Source organism: Trachypithecus francoisi, unplaced genomic scaffold (genome assembly GCF_009764315.1).
Source record: "Trachypithecus francoisi isolate TF-2019V2 unplaced genomic scaffold, Tfra_2.0 Lachesis_group11, whole genome shotgun sequence".
Taxonomy (NCBI): Eukaryota; Metazoa; Chordata; class Mammalia; order Primates; family Cercopithecidae; genus Trachypithecus; species Trachypithecus francoisi.
Genome location: NW_022681456.1, coordinates 79,985,006 through 80,008,364, shown reverse-complemented (window position 1 = coordinate 80,008,364; position 23,359 = coordinate 79,985,006). Strand labels below are relative to the sequence as shown.

Below are 23,359 nucleotides of genomic sequence, written 5' to 3'. Positions count from 1 at the left end.
CCATGGAAGTAAAGAGGCAATGCTAGTACCATAAGGAGTCTCCTGTGCTGCCTGCTTGTGCTGGAATTGGCCAATGCCCATGCCAAACCTATGGTTAAATGCTTTGAATTCCATCCCTATTCCAGTAGATCATGACTGCACATGCATGATCAAGGTAGGACAGGAGGCAATCCAATGACTTCATTGCATGTTACATGTGGGTTCAGAATCTCTTGAGACTTGGGCATGAATCTGGGTCACATAGGTAGGCTCTCAGATATAATTCTCTCATTTGCATACTTATTTGGGCCACTTGGAGGGGATGAAGAATGGTAACAGTCACATTTGTGGCTGACTATATAATGATATCAGGTTCTAGATAGTCAACAAACATTTATTGAATAAGAATTATCGCCGGGCGCGGTGGCTCAAGCCTGTAATCCCAGCACTTTGGGAGGCCGACACGGGTGGATCACGAGGTCAGGAGATCGAGACCATCCTGGCTAACACGGTGAAACCCCGTCTCTACTAAAAATACAAAAAAAAAAAAAAACTAGCCGGGCGAGGTGGCTGGCGCCTGTAGTCCCAGCTACTTGGGAGGCTGAGGCAGGAGAATGGCGTAAAACCCGGGAGGCGGAGCTTGCAGTGAGCTGAGATCCGGCCACTGCACTCCAGCCCGGACGAAAGAGCAAGACTCCGTCTCAAAAAAAAAAAAAAAAAAAAAAAAAAAGAATTATCAGTTCAGGATACTAGTGTTGCATAGACAATTATGGATAACACAAGGCTCATCATTCATTCATTCAACAAATATTTATTGAGTGTCTACTATGTTTCACATCCCAGGAACACAAAGATGAGCAAGAGAGTCTGTATCTTCAGTCAAGTCTAGTCAGGGAATTACATTAATAAGGTGTATATAATAAAATAAAATAAAATAAAATAGGCCAGACACGGTGGCTCACGCCTATAATCCCAACAGTTTGGGAGGCCAAGGCAGGCAGATCACCTGAGGTCAGGAGTTCAAGACCAGTCTAACCAACATAGTGAAACCCTGTCTCTACTACAAATACAAAAATTAGCCAGGTGTGGTAGCATGTGCCTGTAATTCCAGCTACTCAGGAGGCTGAGACAAGAGAATCGCTTGAACCCAGGAGGCAGAGGTTGCAGTGAGCTGAGATCGTGCCACTGTACTCCAACCTGGGTGACAGAGTGAGACTCTAGCTAAAAAAAAAAAATTGAATAAAAAAATAAAGGTATATATACAGTGCTATGGAGCAGAAGAGGAGATAAATTCTGCCAAGTGAAATTCAAGGAGGGCTTTACAGAGGAGATGACAATTAAGTTAGGCTGTGGAGAAAAGCTAGGAATTTCCCAGGCAGAGAAGGGGAAAAGAGTATTCCAAGCAAAGATGTGAAGGCATGGAGGCATAAAATACAGAGCAATACTTTGGGTTTACTAGGTTGGCGTATGAGATGGAAAGTAGGAGAAGATAAGCCTGGAAAAATTTGACAGGGGCTAAATTATACAATGTCTTGAGAGTCAATCTAGGGAGAGTATACTTTATCCTATAAACAATAGGGATTCATAGAAGTGTTTGAGGTCATCTACTACTTATTTGAGGGGACAGAAAGAGTCAAGTAGGATGTTCTAAGTGAAGAGACAGCCTTCCTTCACTAAGTGGACTGGCTAGGTGGAGATGTCTCTCCCATCTCACACTCACTCCTCTCCTACAGAAAAAGAGGACTTCACTGTGGTTCTCAGGCTGTGTCCTGCCTCCAGAACACCCTTTACAGCCCTCAAAGGAAGGGATGGTTCCTTAGCCCATTCCTCTCAGATTCCTGAAATCCAGACCAAACACCCTTCTACCTTAAGTCTCCTTTGTTTGATTTACAAATTGCAAAGCATTAGGAGCCAGCCTGAATGGGTTGGATAGTGCCTATGACTTGGTAAAGCAGGGATGTCTAAGGTTTTCCTATCCTCAAGATTCTCCCACTTCATCAAAGGTAGAAAGAGATGGAATACGATACGGAGAAAACCACGGCCACATATCTTTACTATTTTATCATTCTCCACGTATACTGCTAACCAACTCCCTGAAAGATTGACTTCTTGTCACACCTGGTCAACCCACCCCTACCCTCACCCTCATAACGTGTGTGTACACCACCAGCAGCAGCAGGTCAAGCCACAAGCAATGTTGCCAAACACCCCACTGAGTTATGCAACCAGCTTCCCGAGAAGGGCGGGGTGTGTAGAGGTGGAACCAGGGGAGGGCCATGGGTCCCAGAGGGAGCTGGCTGCCTTGCCTGCTTGCCTGCTGGTCTGACCGCAGTGGCCCCAGAGGGCGGGGGCAGGGCTGGCCCTTTATCAGTGCCCTGCAGGGTTGCACCCACCACCCCCTGGCTTCCTCTCTCAACAGACGGAAAGGGGAGGCAGCCACAGGGGGCAAGGGGAGGGCTGGGCGTTATCCTAGGCAGCAGAGCCGGGCGGTTACCCCAATGGTTGGGGGAGGTGGTGGAGGGGTCTGGGACCAAGGGAATAGCGAGGCCTCTCTTACTAAAGTAGCGAGGGGCCCTGTTATACACCGAGGCTCAGATGGTGGACTGGATTTCCTAAAGCATCTAACTCATTGCTCCTTGTGTTCCAGTTTGGGTAAGGATAGGATTTTAAAAAGTCTTTTAGGAGGTTTCTTTCCTCAGATAAGAATTTTTAGACGACTGACTCAGGAATTAAGGGGAGACTGAAGCCCATTCTCAGGACAAAAGGGTTTGGGACTTTCAAGGGAGTTGGATGCAACTGAAGTTCCCATACCCTGGCATCTAAGAATTATGCCCTTTACCAGAGCCTAGTACTAACACCAAAATGGATGAAGGCTGATAGATAAGCCTAGCGTAGTCCAGAAGAAATAATCCTACTTTAATTCTACTTTATTTATTATTATTATCATTATTATTATTATTTTGAGATGGAGCCTTACTCTGTCACCCAGGCTGAAGTGCAATGGCGCGATCTCAGCTCACTACAGCCTCTGTCTCCCAGTTTCAAGTGATTCTCTTGCCTCAGCCTCCCAAGTAGCTGAGATTACAGGCACCTGCCACCACGCCCGGCTAATTTTTGTATTTTTGGTAGAGACGGGGTTTCACCATGTTGGCCTGGGGCTTAATTCTAAATCTAGAAAGAGAAGTAGTTTCGTGGTGCATAATAAACCTTGAGTCTTAACACATGGGCTTGAGGCTGGGCACGGTGGCTCACACCTCTAATCCCAGCAGTTTGAGAGGCTGAGGCAGGAGAATCACTTGAGCCTAGGAGTTTGAGACTAGCCTGGGCAACATAGTGGGACCTTGGTTCTACAAAAAATTTTTAAAAATTTGGCCGGGCGTGGTGGCTCAAGCCTGTAATCCCAGCACTTTGGGAGGCCGAGACGGGCGGATCACGAGGTCAGGAGATCGAGACCATCCTGGCTAACCCAGTGAAACCCCGTCTCTACTAAAAAATACAAAAAACTAGCCGGGTGAGGTGGCGGGCGCCTGTAGTCCCAGCTACTCGGGAGGCTGAGGCAGGAGAATGGCGTAAACCCGGGAGGAGGAGCTTGCAGTGAGCTGAGATCCGGCCACTCCACTCCAGCCTGGGCGACAGAGCAAAACTCCGTCTCAAAAAAAAAAAAAATTAGCCGGGCATGATGGCGTGCACCTGTACTCCTAGCTGCTCAGGAGGCTGAGGTGAAAGGATGGCTTGAGCCCGGGAGGTTGAGGCTGCAGTAAGCTGTGATTGTGCCAGTGCACTCCAGCCTGGGTGATGGAGCAAAACTCTGTCTCAAAAAAATAAAATAGGCCGGGCGTGTTGGCTCACACCTGTAATCCCAGCACTTTGGGAGGCTGAGGCGAGCAGATCACTTGAGGTCAGGGGTTTGAGACCAGCCTGGCCAACATGGTGAAACCCCATCTCTACTAAAAATACAAAAATTAGCCGGGTGTAGTGGCACGCACCTGTAATACCAGCTACTCAGAAGGCTGAGGCAGAATAGCTTCAACCAGGAAGACAGAGGTTGCAGTGAGCCGAGATTGTGCCACTGCACTCCAGCCTGGGTGACAGAGCAATATTTCATAAATAAATAAATAAATAAATAAAATGAAATAAAAAGGCCATGCGCGGTGGCTCACGCCTGTAATCCCAGCACTTTGGGAGGCCGAGACGGGCGGATCACGAGGTCACGAGATTGAGACCATCCTGGCTAACACAGTGAAACCCCATCTCTACTAAAAAAAATACAAAAAACTAGCCAGGCGAGGTGGCGGGCGCCTGTAGTCCAAGCTATTTGGGAGGCTGAGGCAGGAGAATGGCATAAACCCGGGAGGCGGAGCTTGCAGTGAGCTGAGATCCGGCCACTGCACTCCAGCCTGGGCGACAGAGGGAGACTCCGTCTCAAAACAAAACAAAACAAAACAAAACAAAAAAAATCCTTGGGCTTCGTGTCGAGTGTGGTGGCTTGAACCTGTAGTGCCAGGTACTCAGGAGGCTGAGCCAGGAGGATCACTTGAGCCCAGGAGTTTGAGGTTACAGTGAACTGTACTCCAACCACTGTACTCCAGCCTAGGTGACAGAGGAAGACCCTATCTCTAAACAAACAAACAAACAAACTTGGGCTTGGGTCCTGGCATTTACTGGCTATGTAGCCTGGGTAACCCAACCTTTCTGTTTTTTTTTTTTTTTTTGACAGAGTTTTGCTCTTGCTGCCAGGCTGGAGTGCAATGGCACGATCTCAGCTCACTGCAACCTCCACTTCCTGGGTTCAAGCGATTCTCCTGCCTCAGCCTCCTGAGTAGCTGGGATTACAGGCGCGCACCAACATGCCCAGCTAATTTTCTGTATTTTTTTTAGTAGAGATGCGGTTTTATCATATTGGTCAGGCTGGTCTCTAACACCTGACCTCAGGTGAGCCACCCGCCTCAGCCTCCCAAAGTGCAGGGATTACAGGTGTGGGCCACCAAGTCCGGCCAACCCAAAGCTTCTGAGCTTTATTTCCTCACCTGGAAAATGGAGACAATGATGAGAATGCCAACTTAGTGAAGTTGTTAGGAAGATAAAATGGGATCAATACAAAAATTAGTCTGTTACTTATTAGATGAAAGCTTAGATACCTGAAGGCCAGAGTGACCCAAGGGCTTGAGGAACTTCGAATGCCCTATCTGGAGGTCAGACTCTGGTAGAGAGATGCTTGGGACAAACTGAAGCCAGTGAAGAGCCTGATTCTGGGGGAGAGCAAGAGCTAGGCTGCACCAGTGTTGGTGGGGAGGACTGGTGGCTAGACTTTCAGGAACTAGCCTGCAGGCCATGGCTCTCCCATCCCAGCACTACTGGGCGGGGCTAGTTCCAGCCACGCCATGGGCGCAGTGCCAGGCTTATGGGCTTCAGTCACCTTTCAGGAACCCCAGAACCTCCGCCCCACCTCACACTGTTGCAACCCTCTAAAGTGGGTGGAACTGCCTAGGAAGTCCCACCCTTTGCTCCTAGAGAATGGAAGGCCAGATCCCTGGCCGTTTACTAACTTCTTTTCACAGGCATCCTTCTCATTCCAGACCTCCATCTTTGCCCCTGCTGCTCCCCTCTACCTGGAATGCCTTCCTTGGCCCTTTCTACCAATCTGAGGCAATATGGAGTAGACGAGAGATCTGGGTTTGAGTCTTAGCTCAGCACCTAGCAGCGTGGACCTGGGCAAATTATCTAACCTCAATTTCCCCTTGGTAATGAGGGAGAACAGAGCTTCCATCACAGGTTGTGTAAGGGATCAGATGAAGCAATGCACATACAGTGCTTATACAGGAAATACATTAATGTTGGTTCCCTCCTTATAATCTACTCTCCAAGGAGAGTTCATTTCAAGCTCTAGGTCTACAACGCTCTTTCTGGCTACTTTCGCACATACACATAGTCCTCTTTAATTTATCTCTCTCTTTTTTTTTTTTTTGAGACAGAGTATCACTCTTGTCACCCAGGCTGGAGTGCAGTGGTGCAATCTTAGCTCACTGCAACCTCTGCCTCCTGGGTTCAAGCAATTCTCTGCCTCAGCCACCTGAGTAGCTGGGATTACAGGCGCCCACCACCATGCCTGGCTAATTTTTTGTATTTTTAGTAGAGATGGGGTTTCACCATCTTGGCCAGGCTGGTCTTGAACTCCTGACCTTGTGATCCACCTGCCTCGGCCTCCCGAAGTGCTGGGATTACAGGAGTGAGCCACCGTGCCCGACCAATTTTTGTAGAGATGGGGTTTCACCACGTTGGCCAGGCTGGTCTAACTCCTGACCTCAGGTGATCTACCACCCTCGGCCTCCCAAAGTGCTGGGATTATAGGCGTGAGCCACCACACCAGGCCATATTCCTCTTTTCTTTTCTTTCTTTCTTTTTTTTTTTTTTTTTTGAGGCGGAGTCTCGCTCTGTCGCCCGGACTGGAGTGCAGTGGCCAGATCTCAGCTCACTGCAAGCTCCGCCTCCCGGGTTCCCGCCATTCTCCTGCCTCAGCCTCCCGAGTAGCTGGGACTACAGGCGCCCGCCACCTCGCCCGGCTAGTTTTTGTATTTTTAGTAGAGACGGGGTTTCACCGTATTAGCCAGGATGGTCTCGATCTCCTGACCTCGTGATCCGCCCGTCTCGGCCTCCCAAAGTGCTGGGATTACAGGCTTGAGCCACCGCGCCCGGCCCATATTCCTCTTTTCTAAGTTATTTTGCAATTATATGTACCAGAGAATTAATAGCCTCATTTAAATATTTTTATATTTGGACCACATGATTTTGTGTTTCATTATATCATCCTATAATAGTATAACAGTAAAACGGTAATTTTTTTTTTTTTTACTCAAAAAAATAAAATAGGCCAGGTGCGTTGGCTCACACCTGTAATCCCAGCACTTTGGGAGGCTGAGGCGAGCGGATCACTTGAGGTCAGGAGTTTGAGACCAGCCTGGCCAACGTGGTGAAACCCCGTCTCTACTAAAATTACAAAAATTAGCCGGGTGTAGTGGCACGCACCTGTAATACCAGCTACTCAGGAGGCTGAGGCAGGAGAATCGCTTGAACCAGGAAGACAGAGGTTGCAGTGAGCCGAGATCATGCCACTGGCAAAAATGATATTGAACAAAATTTGTCTCAGGCACCATAGTACAATGGCTAAGAGCATGAGTTTCAGAGTCAGAAATGCCGGCACTCAAATCTTGGCTCTGAAGATGGGAACAATGGACACTCAGGACCACTGATGGCAGGGAGGGCTGAAAAACTACCTATTGGGTACTATGCTCATTACCTGGGTGACAGGATCATTCATACCCCAAACTTCAATGTCATGCAATATACCCATATGACAAACCTGTACCCTCTGAATTTAAATAAAAGTTGAGGCCAGGTAGGGTGGCTCATGCCTGTAATCCCAGCACTTTGAGAGGTCGAGGCAGGAGGATCTCTTAACTCAGTAGTTGAGACCAGCCTGTGAAACATTGTGGGACCCTTCTACAAAAGGGTTCTTCTACCAAAAAAAAAAAAATTATTTTTAATTAGCTAGGTGTGGCTGCATGCAACTGTAGTCCCAGCTACTCAGAAGGCTGCAGTGGGAGGATTGTTTGAGCCTAGGAAGTCAAGGTTGTAGTAAGCTGTGATCATGCCACTGCACTCCAGACTGGGCAACAGAGAGAGACCCTGTCTAAAAAAATAATAATAAATTATTATTATTTTATTTTATTATTATTATTATTATTTGAGACAGAGTCTCACTCTGTCCCCCAGGCTGGAGTGCAGTGGTGTGATCTCGGCTTACTGAAAGCTCCGCCTCCCGGGTTCACGCCATTCTCCTGCCTCAGCCTCCCGAGTAGCTGGGACTACAGGCACCCGCTACCACGCCCAGCTAAATTTTTGTATTTTTAGTAGAGACGGTGTTTCACCGTGTTAGCCAGGATGGTCTCGATCTCCTGATCTCGTATTATCTGCCCTCCTCGGTTTCCCAAAGTGCTGGGATTACAGGCTTGAGCCACCGCGCCCGGTCTATTATTATTATATTTTGAGATGGAGTTTTACTCTTGATGCCCAGTCTGGAGTGCAATGGCATGATCTTGGCTCACCGCAACCTCCATCTCCTGGGTTCAAGCGATTCTCCAGCCTCAGCCTCCCAAGTAGCTGGGATTACAGGCATGCGCCACGATATCCGGCTAATTATGTATTTTTAGTACAGACGGGGTTTCTACATGTTGGTCAGGCTGGTCTCAAACTCCCAACCTCAGGTGATCCTCCCGCCTCAGCCTCCCAAAGTGCTGGGATTACAGGTGTGAGCCACCGAGCCTGGCCCTAGGTTTTTTATTTTTTTTAGGGTCAGGGTTTGACTCCGAGGCTGGAATGTAGTGGTGCTATCATAGCTCACTGCAACCTCAAACTCTTGGGCTCAAGTGATCTTCCCACCCCGGCCTCCCAAGTAACTGAGACTACAAGTGCGTGCCACCACACCAGGCTTCACTGTGATGCCCAGGCTGGCCTCAGACTCCCAGACTCAAGCAATCGCCCAATCCTGGCCTTCCAAAATGTTGGGATTACAGGTGTGAGTCACTGTGCCTGGCCTTTCATTTTTTAAATAATCCACTCACTCCCCTTCACATCCAGAACTATAAACTTGCAGACATTGTTAACTTCCTTGTTCCTCTTGCCCTCCATAGAACTTTCTGGAAAAAAATCCAATTCTAGTTAAATCCAACAATTCAGCTTCTCCATATATATACCTAGGTAGCTGAATATTGAAGGAGAAAATCTCAGAATCTGGCAAACTAGTATCACTTTAAATTTAAAGTGTGCGGTGGCTCACGCCTGTAATCCCAGCACTTTGGGAGGCCGAAGCGGGCAGATCACTTGAGATCAGGAGTTAGAGACCAGCCTGGACAACATGGTGAAACCCCGTCTCTACTAAAAATACAAAAATTAGCTGGGCGTGGTGGCGCAGGCCCATAATCCCAGCTCTTTGGGAGGCTGAGGCAGGAGAATAGCGTGAACCTGGGAAGCAGAGGATGCAGTGAGCTGAGATTGTGCCACTGCACTCTAGTCTGGGCAACAGTGCAAGACTCTGTCTCAAAAAAAACCCAAAATAAATAAATAAAAAATAATGCCCCTAAAACTCAGCACTCCCAAATAATTCTATATTTCCCTGGTAAATTCTCTCTTCTACCCTGCATAATGGTTGTTTCACACCTTCTCTCTTCTAACATCTCCAATACCACCTCCACTTCACTCTCAGCAGATGATCTTGCTTCATGTTTCATTGATAAAATAGATGCAATTAGATGAGACTGCCTCATTTTTTACAATACCAAATCCACCAGTTTACTTGTATCTACTCCCACATGTGTGGTCTTCTACCTTATCAAGGTGAAAGAAGGCACAGTGGCTCACGTCTGTTATCCCAGCACTTTGAGAGGCCTAAGCAGGTGGATCACCTGAGGTCAAGAGTTCGAGACCAGCCTGGCCAACATGGTAAAACCCTGTCTCTACTAAAAATACAAAACTTAGCCAGGCGTGGTGGTGCGTGCCTGTAATCCCAGCTACTCGGGAGGCTGAGGCAGGAGAATGGTGTAAACCCGGGAGGTGGAGCTTGCAGTGAGCTGAGATCTGGCCACTGCACTTCAGCCTGGGTGACAGACCGAGACTCCGTCTCAAAAAAAAAAAAAAAAAATGAAAGAAATATCCGTCTTCCTAAGGAAAGTCATCCCCTCACAGCTCTGGGAAGGGATGAAAAAAATTGCATTCCTGAGTGCATAGCTAACATTCAATTCTGCCCCCAGCAATGTTGTTCTCTATACAGGTTACTGTGTTTGATGTAGTCCTGAGGAAGGTTGATAAAGTAATTAAGAGGTAGGGGTGGATCTTTAGGTGGCAGTCTAAGTAGTTCATCCAGGTAGCACTCCAACCTACTGGATGAAGGTTGCAACTACATAACCCTAGGAATCTTCCTTTTTGTGGTCTTAATTTTCATCATAGTCATATGTTGGGGAGACACCTCCTACACCTCAGAGACAAAACCAGACTGTTGTTAGGTTAGATGCCACGGCTGGGTGTGGTGGTTTACGCCTGTAATCCTAGCACTTTGGGAGGCTGAGGCAAAATAATTGCTTGAGGCCAAGAGTTAGAGACCAACTTGGGAAACATAGCGAGATCTTGTCTCTACAAAAAAATTTAAAAATTAGCCATCTGTGGTGGCACACACCTGTAGTCCCAGCTACTTGGAGGCTGAGGTGCAAGGATCACTTGAACCCAGCAGGTTGAGGCTGCACTCCAGCCTAGACAACAGAGGTGTTTTTGTCTTAGAAAAAAAAAAGATACTGGGCGCAGTGGCTTACGCCTGTAATCCCAGCACTTTGGGAGGCCAAGGCGGGCGATCACCTGAGATTGGGAGTTCGAGACCAGCCTGACCAACATAGAGAAACCCCGTCTCTACTAAAAATACAAAATTAGCCTGGCATGGTGGCACATGCCTGTAATCCCAGCTACTCGGGAGGTTGAGGCAGGAGAATCGCTTGAACCCGGGAGGCGGTGGTTGCAGTGAGCGGAGATTGCACCATTGCACTCAAGCCTGAGCAACAAGAGCAAAACTCAGTCTCAAAACAAAACAAAACAAAACCAAAAAAAACACGATGTCACCCTTCTATTGTCTCCCCAAGACCTGATTTTGTGGAGAGGATTCGCCCACATCTCCAGGTCAACAGCTGTAGTTGCCCCAACTCTGCTGTGATGACCACTGTGCTGTTTTCTATTACGCAGTGGCTGGAGTAGAAGCAATCTATGATTGCTATAGTAAAAGCCAAAGCAAGCCCTGGGTTGGGAGTTAGTGTCTAGAGCCTTATCTAATTGAATTCTGTGGCCCTAGGCAATTTGCATTGCTTATCTGAGTCTGCTTCCACTGCAGAATGGAAAAACCAAGCAAAAAATTCCTCTCACTGTCTCTTCTGAGCATATGAAACAAGGTTCCTTCCACACCTGGGTTGATTAGACTATCAAGGATAGAAACATCAAGCCTGTAATCCCAGCACTTTGGGAGGCCAAGACAGGCGGATCACGAGGTCAGGAGATCGAGACCATCCTGGCTAACCGGGTGAAACCCCGTCTCTACTAAAAAATACAAAAAACTAGCCGGGTGAGGTGGCGGGTGCCTGTAGTCCCAGCTACTCGGGAGGCTGAGGCAGGAGAATGGCGTGAACCCGGGAGGCGGAGCTTGCAGTGAGCTGAGATCCAGCCACTGCACTCCAGCCTGGGCGATAGAATGAGACTCTGTCTCAAAAAAAAAAAAAAAAGGATAGAAACATTGCTAACTTTAGGCCAGGCGCGGTGGCTCACGCCTGTAATCCCAGCACTTTCGGAGGTCGAGGCAGGTGGATCACGAGGTCAGGAGATTGAGACCATCCTGGCTAACATGGTGAAACCCTGTCTCTACTAAAAATATGAAAAAATTAGCCGGGCATGGTGGCGGGTGCCTGTAGTCCCAGCTACTCAGGAGGCTGAGGCAGGAGAATGGTGTGAACCTGGGAGGCAGAGCTTGCAGCGCGAGAGCGCACCCCAGCCTGGGTGACAGAGCGAGACTCTGTCTCAAAAAAAAAAAAAAAGAAAAAAGAAACATTGCTAAGTTTTTTTTTTTCTAAGAACATTCAGGCTGGGCGCGCTGGCTTATGCCTGTAATCCCAGCACTTTGGGAGGCTGAGGTGGGTGGATCACCTGAGATCAGGACTTTGAGACCAACCTGGCCAACACGGTGAAACCCCATCTCTACCAAAAAATACAAAAATTGGCCAGATGCGGTGGTGTGTGCCTATAGTCCTAGCTACTAGGGAGGCTGAGGTGGGAGAATCCCTTGAACCAAGGCGGTCGAGGTTGCAGTGAGCCGAGATCGCATCACTGCACTCCAGCCTGGGCAACAGAGTAAGACCCTGTCTCAAAAAAAAAAAAAAAAAAAAAAGAAAGAAAGAAAAGAAAACATTCAAGCCTTGGCTTGAATGCCCATGTCAATTTTGGTCAATTAATTCATCTTGGAAGAACTCACTTATGCTGACCAAACTTAGAAGAATGTAACATATAAGCCACATGGTTAATTTACATATTTCTACATACAACTTCCAGTGGCCTGGCCGGGCATGGTGGCTCAGGCCTGTAATAACAGCATTTTGGGAGGCCAAGGCAGGTGGATCACTTGAGGCCAAGAGTTTGAGACCAGTCCAGGCAACATGGTGAAACTCTGTCTCTACTAAAAATAAAAAATTAGCTGTGCGTGGTGGTGCACACCTGTAGTCCTAGCTACTTAGGAAATATTTATCTATTTTCAAACTGAAAATCACTTGAACCTGGGAGGCTGAGGTTGCAGTGAGCCGTGATTGCACCACTGCACTCCAGTCTGGGTGACAGACAGCAAGAGACTCTGTCTCACAAAGAGAGAAAGTGGGGGAGAGAGAGAGAAAGAAAGAGAGAGAGAGGAAGGAAGGAAAGAAAGAAAAAGAAAGGGAGGGAGGAAAGAAAGAAGGAAACGAAGGAAGGAAGGAAGGAAAGAGAGAAAGAAAGGGGCCGGGCGCGGTGGCTCAAGCCTGTAATCCCAGCACTTTGGGAGGCCGAGACGGGCGGATCACGAGGTCAGGAGATCGAGATCATCCTGGCTAACACGGTGAAACCCCGTCTCTACTAAAAAATACAAAAAACTAGCCGGGCGAGGTGGTGGGCGCCTGTAGTCCCAGCTACTCGGGAGGCTGAGGCAGGAGAATGGCGTAAACCCGGGAGGCGGAGCTTGCAGTGAGCGGAGATGGCGCCACTGCACTCCAGCCCGGGCGACAGAGCAAGACTCCGTCTCAAAAAAAAAAAAAAAGGAAGAAAGAAAGAAAAGAAAGAAAGAAGAACAAAACAACCTCTCTGTATCACCTTTTTTTTTTTTTTTTGAGATGGAGTCTCGCTCTATTGCCCAGGCTGGAGTGCAGTGGCGCAATCTCAGCTCACTGTAACCTCCATCTCCTGGGTTCAAGCGATTCTCCTGCCTCAGTCTCCTGAGTAGCTGGGATTACAAACACATGCCACCACACCCAGCTAATTTTTTGTATTTTTAGTAAAGACGGGATTTCACCGTGTTAGCCAGGATGGTCTTGATCTCCTGACCTCATGGTCCACCCACCTTGGCCTCCCAAAGTGCTGGGATTACAGGCGTGAGCCACCACACTCGGCCGTCTATACCACTTTTAAATTTTGTTATTAAGAAATAGAGAAAAGGCCGGGCGCGGTGGCTCAAGCCTGTAATCCCAGCACTTTGGGAGGCCGAGACGGGCGGATCACGAGGTCAGGAGATCGAGACCATCCTGGCTAACACGGTGAAACCCGACTCTACTAAAAATACAAAAAACTAGCCGGGAGAGGTGGCGGGCGCCTGTAGTCCCAGCTACTCGGGAGGCTGAGGCAGGAGAATGGCGTAAACCCGGGAGGCGGAGCTTGCAGTGAGCTGAGATCCGGCCACTGCACTCCAGCCTGGGCGATAGAGCGAGACTCCGCCTCAAAAAAAAAAAAAAAAAGAAATAGAGAAAAAAAAACTTCCAGTGGCCCAGACAATCTTATTGGCTAATCAGAATGGTTGGTTGACTATTTTGGAAGACAAGTTTGATCATTAGAAGGTTGCTTAGTGAACAAGTAGAATTAGTTAGATAATTTTATTTTATTTTTTTGAGATGGAGTTTTGCTGTCACCCAAGCTGGAGTGCAGTGGTGCGATCTTGGTTCATTGCAACCACCACCTCTCAGGTTCAAGCAATTCTCCTGCCTCAGCCTTCCGAGTAGCTGGGATTATAGGCGCCTGCCACCACCCTCGGTTAAGTTTTGTGTTTTTAGAAGAGACAGGGTTGGCCGGGCGCGGTGGCTCAAGCCTGTAATCCCAGCACTTTGGGAGGCCGAGATGGGCGGATCACGAGGTCAGGAGATCGAGACCACGAGGTCAGGAGATCGAGACCATCCTGGCTAATACGGTGAAACCCTGTCTCTACTTAAAAATACAAAAAACTAGCCGGGCGACGAGGCGGGCGCCTGTAGTCCCAGCTACTCCGGAGGCTGAGGCAGGAGAATGGCATAAACCCGGGAGGTGGAGCTTGCAGTGAGCTGAGATCCGGCCACTGCACTCCAGCCTGGGTGGCAGAGCAAGACTCCGTCTCAAAAAAAAAAAAAAAAAAAAAAAAGAAGAGACAGGGTTTTGCCATGTTGGCCAGGCTGGTCTCGAACTCCTGACCTCAGGTAATCCACCCTCCTTGGCCTCCCAAAGTGCTAGGATTACAGGCATGAGCCACTGAGCTCACCCTAGTTGGATAATTTTAATGACTAATAAGGTATACATCTTCTTTATACAGATATAAGATACTCATTTGTGTTGGACAAATGGGTAATCTTCTTTCCTAAATGTCACTGGAGAAATAATGACAATTTTAGGGGTGGGAATTCTTTGCAGAGTACTTCATTACTCCCCTTTCTATGAAGACAAGGTACAATTCAATTGATTGGGTTTCAGCTCTAGCCAAGTTAATATAATTGATTCTGTTTATATTCCCTTCAGCCATGTTATTATAATTGATTGGGTTAGAATTTGATTGTGTTAGGCCTCCAGCCATTTTACTTTGAGTGATTAGGTTGCTAGAACTTTGGATATGTTGATAGAATTATGCTTACCTGAAACTACACCAGATTATTTGCTACTTCTACAAATGGCTGATACCATCTATTATACTTTGAGTTTTCCTAATTTTTTTTTTTTTTTTTTTTTTGAGATAGGGCCTCATTCTGTTGCCCAGGCTGCAGCACAGTGTCGTGATCATGGCTCACTGAAGACTCTTAACTCCCGGGCTCAAGTGATCCTCCGGCTTCAGCCTCCCAAGAAACTGGGACTGCAGGCACATACCACCATGCTCAGCTGACTTTTCCTAATTTCACTTGTGCACAATCTTTGGGGGACGTTTTCTTACTGTTACTGTTTTGTGTCCATTGTAACCTGAAGAACTGCAATGAATTCCTAGTTGGTCTTTCTGCTTTCTGTCTCTTCAAATCCTTTCTGCACACACAACTGTCAAATTAATCATTTAAAAATTGCTTCCATAGGCCGGGCGCGGTGGCTCAAGCCTGTAATCCCAGCACTTTGGGAGGCCGAGACGGGCGGATCACAAGGTCAGGAGATCGAGACCATCCTGGCGAACAAGGTGAAACCCCGTCTCTACTAAAAAAATACAAAAAAACTAGCCGGGCGAGGTGGCGGGCGCCTGTAGTCCCAGCTACTCGGGAGGCTGAGGCAGGAGAATGGCGTGAACCCGGGAGGCGGAGCTTGCAGTGAGCCGAGATCCGGCCACTGCACTTCAGCCTGGGCGACAGAGCGAGACTCCGCCTCAAAAAAAAAAAAAAAAAAATTGCTTCCATAAACCTACAGAATAGAAGAAAATAATTGCAATTTTTGTACCTGATAAGGATCCAGTATCCAGAATATACAAAGAACTCTTACAATAATCTACTTAAAAGTGAATAAAGGACTTGAATAGACATTTCTCAAAAAAAAGATATACAAGGCTGGGCACGGTGGCTCATGCCTATAATCCCAGCACTTTGGGAGGCCAATGTGGGCAGATCACGAGGTCAAGAGATCGGGACTATCCTGGTCAACAAGGTGAAACCCCGTCTCTACTCAAAATACAAAAGTTAGTTGGGCATGGTGGCACGTGCCTGTAATCTCAGCTACTGGAGAGGCTGAGGCAGGAGAATTGCTTGAACCCGGGAGTTGGAGGTTGCAGTGAGCTGAGATCATGCCACTGCACTCCAGCCTGGCAACAGGGTGAGACTCTGTCTCAAAAGAAAAAAAAAAAAAAAGCCCGGGCGTGGTGGCTCATGCCTGTAATCCCAGCACTTTGGGAGGTGGAGGCGGGCGGATCACCTGAGGTCGGGAGTTGGAGACCAGCCTTACCAACATGGTGAAACTCCACCTCTACTAAAAATACAAAATTAGCCAGCCATGGTGGCGCATGCCTGTAATCCCAGCTACTCGGGAGGCTGAGGCAGGAGAATTGCTTGAATCTGGGAGGCGGAGGTTGCCGTGAGCCGAGATTGCACCATTGCACTCCAGCCTGGGCAACAAGAACAAAACTCTGCCTCAAAAAAAAAAAAGAAGGCCGGGCGCGGTGGCTCAAGCCTGTAATCCCAGCACTTTGGGAGGCCGAGACGGGCGGATCACGAGGTCAGGAGATCGAGACCATCCTGGCTAACACGGTGAAACCCCGTCTCTACTAAAAATACAAAAAACTAGCCGGGCGAGGTGGCGGGCACCTGTAGTCCCAGCTACTCCGGAGGCTGAGACAGGAGAATGGCGTAAACCCGGGAGGCGGAGCTTGCAGTGACCTGAGATCCGGCCACTGCACTCCAGCCTGGGTGGCAGAGCAAGACTCCGTCTCAAAAAAAAAAAAAAAAAAAAAAAAAAAAAAAAAAAGAAAAAAAAGATATGCAAATAGGCAAACATATGAAAAGATGTGCAAATCATTAGTCGTTAGGGAGCTGGGCGCGGTGGCTCACACCTGTAATTCCAGCACTTTGGGAGGCCGAGGTGAGTGGGTCACGAGGTCAGGAGATCAAGACCATCCTGGCTAACATGGTGAAACCCCGTCTCTTCTAAAAATACAAAAAATTAGACAGGAGTGGTGGCGGACGCCTGTAGTCCCAGCTACTCGGAAGGCTGAAGCAGGAGAATGGCGTGAACCCGGGAGGCGGAGCTTGCAGTGGGCCGAGATCATGCCACTGCACTCCAGCCTGGGGGACAGAGTGAAAAAAAAATCGTTAGTCATTAGGGAAATGCAAATCAAAATCATGAGACACCATGGTTTACAAACACCACTAGGATGGTTGTAAAGAAAATACAAAACCAAAAAACTCAGAAAATACCATGTGTTGGTGAGGATGTGGAGAGGAGAAATCAGAACCCTCAAACATTGTTGTTGGGAATGTAAAATGGTGCAGCCACTGTGGAAAATAATTTGGTAGTTCCTCAAGAAGTTAAACACAGGGGCTGGTGCAGTGGCTCACGCCTGTGATCCCAGTGCTTGGAAGCCCAAGGCAGGAGGATCGCTTGAGATCAGGATTTCAAGATCATCCTGGGCAACAAAGCAAGAGTCCATCTCTATAAAGAAATTTTTTTTTTTTTTTTTGAGACAGAGTCTCACTCTGTTGCCCAGGCTAGAGTTCAATGGCGCGATCTTGGTTCACTGCAACCTCTGCCTCCCAGGTTCAAGTGGTTCTCCTACATCAGCCTCCCAAGTAGCTGGGATTATGCTACTTCCACCATCACGACCCACTAATTTTTGTATTTTTGTAGATATAGAGTTTCTCCATGTTGGCCAGGCTGGTCCTGAACCTCAGGTGATCCGCCTGCCTTGGCCTCCCAAAAGTGCTGGGATTACAGGCGTGAGCCACTGTGCTGGCCTACAAAAAATAATTTTATAAAAAATTAGCCAAGTGTGCTAGTGCACACCTGTGGTCCCAGGTACATGGGAGGCTGAGGCTGAAGGATTGCTTGAGACCAGGAGGTTGAGGCTGCAGTGAGCCGTCTCCTCGCCACTGCACTCCAGCCTGGAAAACAAAAACAAAAAAGCAAAAAAACAGAACAAAGTAAAAACAAAAAACAAAGTCCCAAAAAGAAGTAAAACAGGCCTGGAGTGATGGTTCACACCTGTAATCCCAGAACTTTGGGAGGCTGAGGTGGGCGGATCACCTGAGTTCAGGAGTTCCAGACCAGCCTGGCCAACATGGTGAAACCCTGTCTCTGCTAAAAACACAAAAATTAGTCGGGAGTGGTGGCATGTGCCTGTAATCCCAGCTACTCAGGAGGCTGAGGCAGGAGAATCACTTGAACCCTGGAGGCAGAGGTTGCAAAGAGCCAAGATCCCACCACTGGACTCCAACCTGGGCGACAGAGTGAGACTCTGTCTCAAAAAAAAAAGTAAAACATAGTTACCATATGACCCAGCAATTCCACTCCTAAATACATACCCATAATAATTGAAAATACCTGTGGCCGGGAGGAGTGACTCATGCCTGTAATCCCAGAATTTTGGGAGGTTGAGGTGGTTGGATCACTTGAGGTCAGGTGTTCCAGATCAGCCTGACCAACATGGTGAAACCCTGTCTCTACTACAAATTAAAAAAAAAAAAAGTCTGGTGTGGTGGTGCACACCTGTAATCCCAGCTACTGCAGAGGCTGGGGCAGTAGAATCGCTTGAACCCAGGAGGCAGAGGTTGCAGTGAGCTGAGATCTCACCACTGCACTCCAGTCTGGGTGATAGAACAAGACTCCATCTCAAAAAAAAAAAAAAAAAGGAAGGATTCATGAATTTGCATGTCATCCTTGCGCAGGGACCATGCTAATCTCTGCATCATTCCAATTTTAGTGTATGCGCTGCTGAAGCCAGCACTATATATATATGTTTTTGAGGCGTAATCTTGCTCTGTCACCCAGGCTGGAGTGCAGTGGCATGATCTCAGCTCACTGCAACTTCTGTCTCCTGGGTTCAAACCATTCTCCTGCCTCAACCTCCTTACAGGCGCACACCACCACGCCCAGCTAATTTTTGTATTTTTAGTAGAGATGGGGTTTCACCATGTCGGCCACGCTGGTCTCGAACTCCTGACCTTGTGATCTGCTTATCTTGGCCTCCCAAAATGCTGGGATTACAGGTGTGAACCATCACGCCTGGCCTCTTTCTGTTACTTCTTTGGGGTGTCTCAATGAAATGTCCCCTTCTGAATAAGGTATTCCATGACCACCCTATTTAACTCTTCTTCCTTGTTTCTCTCTTCTCCCTAACATAAATGTACCATTTCAAATTGTGCAACACATAGCCCAGCACCCATGGCATGAGTCTGTAGTCCCAGCAACTCAGGAGGCTGAGGTGGGAGGATCCCTTGAGCACAGGAATTGAAGTCCAGCCTAGGGAACAGAGTAAAACCTCATCTCTAAAAAAGAATATATATTGAATATATATGTAAAAGAATATATATATTCTTATACATATATTTTATATATATATTCTTTTTTAGAAATATTTTCTTATATCTAAATATATATACACACATATATATAATAAATTGTTCAACAAAGTGGAATTGTCCACTAACCTCTTTTTCCATTTTGTTGTTCTCCGTAATACTTATCACCTAACCTACTATATAGTTTACTTTTTTTTTTTTGTTTAAAGTGGTGTCTCACTCTGTCACCCAGGCTGGAGTGCAGTGGCGAGATCATGCAGCTCACTGCAGTCTTGACCTCCTGGGCTCAATCGATCTTTCAGCCTCAGCTCCTGGAGTAGCTGGGAATACATGTGCATGCCACCAAGCCCAGCTAATTTTTTATCTCTTTTAGAGATGAAGTCTTGCTATGTTGCCCAGGCTGGTCTCAAACTCCTGGCTTCAAGCAATCCTCCTGCCTCTGCCTTCCAAAATGTTGGGATTGCTGGTGTAAGCCACCCCTCACTGGCCTCAGTTTACTTATTTTTTTGGTTTATTGTCTGCTTCTACACATTACCCCACCCCTCCAGCTAGAATGCAAGTTACATGAGGGTAAACATACTTGTCTGTTCTGTTCACTGCATTATCCCCAGTGCTTACTGTAAGTGCCTGGCCCACAGTTGGCATCAATAAATATTAATAGAATAGAATATAAACATTTACAGACATAATTATTCATAATTATAGTCTTTTGTGTGTGTGTGTGTGTTTTTTTTTTTTTGAGGCGGAGTCTCGCTCTGTCGCCCAGACTGGAGTGCAGTGGCCAGATCTCAGCTCACTGCAAGCTCCGCCTCCCGGGTTTACGCCATTCTCCTGCCTCAGCCTCCTGAGTTGCTGGGACTACAGGTGCCCGCCACCTCGCCCGGCTAGTTTTTTGTATTTTTAGTAGAGACGGGGTTTCACCGTGTTAGCCAGGATGGTCTCGATCTCCTGACCTCGTGATCCGCCCGTCTCGGCCTCCCAAAGTGCTGGGATTACAGGCTTGAGCCACCGCGCCCGGCCTGTGTGTGTTTTTGAGATGGAGTTTTTGCTCTTGTAGCCCAGGCTAGAGTGCAATGGCACGATCTCGGCTCATTGCAACCTCCTTCTTCCAGATTCAAGTGATTCTCCTGCCTCAGCCTCCCAAGTAGCTATGAGTACAGGCATGCACCACCATGTGTGGCTAATTTTTGTATTTCTAGTAAAGATGGGGTTTCACCATGTTGGCCAGGCTGGTCTGGAACTCCTGACCTCAGGTAATCCATCTGCCTCAGCCTTCCAAAGTGCTAGAATTTCAGGGGTGAGCCACCACGCCTCGCCTATAGTCTTATTTTTTTTAATAAAAAAAATGAAATAATGACATATAATTACTCTGCAACTTACTTTTGTCATTTAACACGCCATTGTTATTCTCCAGGTTAATGTATGTAGATCTAACGTTCTTTTTTTTTTTTTTTTTTGAGACGGAGTTTTGCTCGTTTCCCAGGCTGGAGTACAATGGTGTGATCTTGGCTCATGGCAACCTCCTCTTCCTGGGTTCAAGCGATTCTCCTGCCTCAGCCTCCCAAGTAACTGGGATTACAGGTGCCCACCACCACGCCCAGCTAATTTTTGTATTTTTAGTAGAGACGGCAAGTCACCATGTTGGCCAGCTGGTCTGGAACTCCTGACCTCAGGTAATCCATCTGCCTCAGCCTTCCAAAGTGCTAGAATTTCAGGGGTGAGCCACCACGCCTCGCCTATAGTCTTATTTTTTTTAATAAAAAAAATGAAATAATGACATATAAATTACTCTGCAACTTACTTTTGTCATTTAACACGCCATTGTTATTCTCCAGGTTAATGTATGTAGATCTAACGTTCTTTTTTTTTTTTTTTTTGAGACGGAGTTTTGCTCGTTTCCCAGGCTGGAGTACAATGGTGTGATCTTGGCTCATGGCAACCTCCTCTTCCTGGGTTCAAGCGATTCTCCTGCCTCAGCCTCCCAAGTAACTGGGATTACAGGTGCCCACCACCACGCCCAGCTAATTTTTGTATTTTTAGTAGAGACGGCAAGTCACCATGTTGGCCAGGCTGGTCTCGAACTCGTGACCTCAGGTGATCTGCCTGCTTCTGTCTCCCAAAGTACTGGGATTACAAGTATGAGCCACTGAGCCCAGCCTAGTTGCATATTATTCCACAGTCTAGATGTACAATAATGTATTAACTCATTCCCCTATTGACAGATGTTATTTCTGGCCATTGTAAACAATTCTGTAATAAGCATTCTTAAATATGTATCATTAGGTATTGGACTGTGTTTTTATTTCTCTAGGAGAGAGTATATCCATGTTTAGTTTTACAGGATATTGCCAGAATACTTTCCAAAAGACTGTAACAATTCCAACTTCCACAATAGCTGGTCCCTCTAATGGCAGCTACCTAGGTTTGTTTTCTTTTTTTTTTTTTTGAGACGGAGTCTCGCTCTGTCGCCCAGGCTGGAGTGCAGTGGCCGGATCTCAGCTCACTGCAAGCTCTGCCTCCCGGGTTCACGCCATTCTCCTGCCTCAGCCTCCCGAGCAGCTGGGACTACAGGCGCCCGCCACCTCGCCCGGCTAGTTTTTTGTATTTTTTAGTAGAGACGGGGTTTCACCGTGTTCGCCAGGATGGTCTCGATCTCCTGACCTCGTGATCCGCCCGTCTCAGCCTCCCAAAGTGCTGGGATTACAGGCTTGAGCCACCGCACCCGGCCTAGGTTTGTTTTCAAGGTGTTTCACAACCTGGACACAAAATACCTTTCCGATTTTATCTCTATTCTCTTCCATATTTCTTTCTTTGAATTCTGTTTCATGAAATCGATCCCTCAAAGATTTCCTATGCAATCTTTTTTTTTTTTTTTTTTTTTTTTTTTTTTTTTTTTTTTTTTTGAGACGGTGTCTCGCTCTGTCGCCCAGGCTAGAGTGCTGTGGCCGGATCTCAGCTCACTGCAAGCTCCGCCTCCCGGGTTCACGCCATTCTCCTGCCTCAGCCTCCGAGTAGCTGGACTACAGGCGCCCGCCACCTCGCCCGGCTAATTTTTTTATATTTTTTAGTAGAGACGGGGTTTCACCGTGTTAGCCAGGATGGTCTTGATCTCCTGACCTCGTGATCCGCCCGTCTCGGCCTCCCAAAGTGCTGGGATTACAGGCTTGAGCCACCGCGCCCGGCCTCCTATGCAATCTTTAAGACATTCTGCTAAGTGAAATAAGCTAGACGCAAACAGAAAAATATTGTATGATTCCATTTTATGAGGTACTAGAATAGTCAATTCATAGAGACAGAAAGTAGAGTAGTGGTTACCAGCTGCTGGGCACAGGAAATAATGGAGGTTATTGGTTTTTAAATTTATTTTAATTTAATGAATGAATGAATTAATTAATTTTTGAGACGGAGTCTCGCTCTGTTACCCAGGCTGGAGTGCAGTGGTGCGATCTCAGCTCACTGCAACCTCTGCCTCCTGGGATCAAGCAATTCTCTGCCTCAGCCTCCGAGTAGCTGGGATTACAGGCACCTGCCACCATGCCCGGCTAATTTTTTGTGTTTTTAGTAGAGACAGGGTTTCACCGTTTTTGCCAAGCTGGTCTTGAACTCCTGACCTCATGATCCACCCACCTCAGCCTCCCAAAGTGAGCCACCGCGCCTGGCCTATTTTTATTTTTTTGTAGAGATGGGAGTCTCACTATTTTGTCCAGGCTGGTCTCGAACTTCTGGCCTCAAGGCATCCACCCGTCTTGGCCTTCCAAGTCTTGTGATTACAGTCATGAGCCACGGCACCTGGTCAATCATAGAATTTTAATGTTAGGTAGGGTCCGGCTGGGCGTGGTGGCTCATGCCTGTAATTCCAGCACTTTGGGAGGCCGAGGCAGGCAGATCACCTGAGGTTGGGAGTTCGAGACCAACCTGACCAACATGGAGAAACCTCATCTCTACAAAAAAAAAAAAAACAAAATTAGCCAGGCCTGGTGGCGTATGCCTGTAATCCCAGCTACTCGGGAGGCTGAGGCAGGAGAATCGCTTGAACCCGGGAAACGGAGGTTGCAGTCAGCCAACAGCGTGCCATTGCACTCCAGCCTGGGCAACAAGAGTGAGACTCCATCTCAAAAAAGAAAAAAAAAAAGGTAGGGCCCTAGAAAGCTCTGGTCTGAACCTCTCCCCTTTCGAGAAGTGACAACTATAATCCATCCAGAGAGGGTACAGAGACTTGCAGAGTTATTTCACTGATTAAAGCAAAGTCACAACAATAACTAATGTCTCTAATTCAGTCAGTTGTCTTCCCCACACAGCACAATTACCCCAACAGGCTGGAGAACTAAGAATAAAGAGATCTTCTG

General features: G+C 47.4%; 1 long non-coding RNA gene and 1 other non-coding gene across 2 annotated transcripts in view; one reads left to right on the top strand and one right to left on the bottom strand.

The window, feature by feature from the left end:
• The window catches only part of LOC117089999, a 24,746-nt gene extending 1,387 nt beyond the window's left edge, over nucleotides 1–23,359 (top strand). The window contains exon 3 of the long non-coding RNA XR_004439842.1: nucleotides 23,312–23,359. This is a non-coding gene — a long non-coding RNA (uncharacterized LOC117089999). The remainder of the gene's footprint in view (nucleotides 1–23,311) is intronic.
• On the bottom strand, nucleotides 18,336–18,439 carry LOC117091148. Its single transcript, XR_004440269.1, has one exon. It is a non-coding gene; the product is annotated as a U6 spliceosomal RNA (small nuclear RNA).